This window comes from Penaeus monodon, chromosome 14, assembly GCF_015228065.2.
Source record: "Penaeus monodon isolate SGIC_2016 chromosome 14, NSTDA_Pmon_1, whole genome shotgun sequence".
Classification (NCBI taxonomy): Eukaryota; Metazoa; Arthropoda; class Malacostraca; order Decapoda; family Penaeidae; genus Penaeus; species Penaeus monodon.
This window is the reverse complement of record NC_051399.1, coordinates 2,029,390-2,031,889: the sequence shown is the minus strand read 5'-3', so window position 1 is coordinate 2,031,889 and position 2,500 is coordinate 2,029,390.

The following is a 2,500-nucleotide window of genomic DNA, read 5'->3' as shown; positions in this document are numbered from 1 at the left end:
CCTCCCCCATTCCTCTCCTCCTCTCCCCTCCCCCCATCCCTCTCCCCTCCCCCATCCCTCTCCTCCTCTCCCCTCCCCCATTCCTCTCCTCTCCCCTCCCCCATCCCTCTCCTCCTCTCCCCCCCCCCATCCCTCTCCTCCTCTCCCCTCCCCCATTCCTCTCCTCCTCTCCCCTCCCCCCATCCCTCTCCCCTCCCCCATCCCTCTCCTCCTCTCCCCTCCCCCATCCCTCTCCTCCTCTCCCTCCCCCATCCCTCTCCTCCTCTCCCCTCCCCCATCCCTCTCCTCCTCTCCCCTCCCCCATCCCTCTCCTCCTCTCCCCTCCCCCATCCCTCTCCTCCTCTCCCCTCCCCCCCATCCCTCTCCTCCTCTCCCCTCCCCCCATTCCTCTCCTCCTCTCCCCTCCCCCATCCCTCCTCCTCTCCCCTCCCCATCCCTCTCCTCCTCTCCCCTCCCCCCTCCCTCTCCCCTCCCCCATCCCTCTCCTCCTCTCCCCTCCCCCATTCCTCTCCTCCTCTCCCCCTCCCCCATCCCTCTCCCCTCTCCCCTCCCTCTCCCTCCCCTCCCCTCCCATCCCTCTCCCTCTCCCTCCCCCATCCTCTCCTCCTCTCCCCTCCCCATCCCTCTCCTCCTCTCCCCTCCCCCATCCCTCTCCTCCTCTCACCTCCCCCATCCCTCTCCTCCTCTCCCCTCCCCCATCCCTCTCCTCCTCTCCCCTCCCCCATTCCTCTCCTCCTCTCCCTCCCCCATTCCTCTCCTCTCCCCTCCCCCATCCCTCTCCTCCTCTCCCCTCCCCCATCCCTCTCCTCCTCTCCCCTCCCCCATCCTTCTCCTCCTCTCCCCTCCCCCATCCCTCTCCTCCTCTCCCCTCCCCCATCCCTCTCCTCCTCTTACCTCCCCCATCCCTCTCCTGCTCTCCCCTCCCCCATTCCTCTCCTCCTCTCCCCTTCCCCATCCCTCTCCTCCTCTTACCTCCCCCATCCCTCTCCTCCTCTCCCCTCCCCCATTCCTCTCCTCCTCTTACCTCCCCCATCCCTCTCCTCCTCTCCCCTCCCCCATCCCTCTCCTCCTCTCACCTCCCCCATCCCTCTCCTCCTCTCCCCTCCCCCATCCCTCTCCTCCTCTCCCCTCCCCCATCCCTCTCCTCCTCTCACCTCCCCCATCCCTCTCCTCCTCTCCCCTCCCCCATCCCTCTCCTCCTCTCCCCTCCCCCATCCCTCTCCTTCTCTCACCTCCCCCCACCCCTCTCCTTCGCTCCCCTCCAACGTCCCTCTACTTCCCTTCCCTTCCCCCCTTTGTTGTGCCAACGCTGAAATCCGAGTACATTGAAGCGTAATATAGTTGCGAAATGAATGTAAGCAGAGGTTGCAAATACGTCCGTTCGAGATGGACTAATACGAAATTTAAAAGCTAAATTGCACAATGTAGAGAGTTGGAAGTAGAATCTACCTTAGCCTTCCATCGTCTGTGCAACACCATTATAACGTTGCCTGTAGCTGTAGATGGACTCAGTGCGAATTTTGCTCCTGCGTAGAATTCACTTGCAAATTGTATTTCTTCATAAAGACTACAACGATTCGTAATTACGTGACATAATTGTAATGTCTTTTTGCTACATACATACTGAGAACGGGTGTGAATTAACATACAAAAGTCTATTATACAAATGCCTGATTTTACACATCCAGCTATAAACGGCATGGACATTAAGAGTAATAAAAATGTTATAGTGTTATTAACCCTGTTTTGCTTCGGAACTGCACGCCGCTCCTGTAGCAGTGACCGCTGGATTGTATGGCACAGGGCCCATCATAGAGCTACGTAAACAGATATTATTCCAGTAGTTCGCACGTGCTTCCATCTGGCTCTGCACCGCGGGGATAATGACGCTGCAGTCCCCGCGCCGGCAGCAATAGCGTTCCAATTCACAAAGCATTAACTCAGGGAGGCAGCCTGCAGGGAGAGAAGGTTATCGCCGGAGTAAAGCTTATCGGGACCAGACCCTTCGAGGATCGCTCTTATGTGTTGTTATATTAAGGTCTGCTTTTGCAATTCTTCGCGAAATTTATTGAATATACTTCATCTCTAGTTTATTGAATTAAATAAAAAAAAAGTTGAAAGGTATGAACAGCTTCGTTCGTATAATGTTTTTTCCCCGTCCATATCATCTCAGATTATTTCCATCAAAGGAAGGACAAACGTGGATGTATTTCTTTGTAGCGAGGCTTATTTGCTTTTCATTTCGTATGCAAACCATGAGTCAACTTTTTTCCGTTTCCCTTTTTTTAGAAAATGCATGCAACACGAGTTCTGTGTGACATTTGTAAAAGAACATTATTGCAGTTAAGGCACACAGTTATAGAATTATTAAGGGACACACGCGCACACACACACACACACACACACACACACACACACACATACACACACACACACACACACACACACACACACACACACACACACACACACACAGCACACACACACACACACACACACA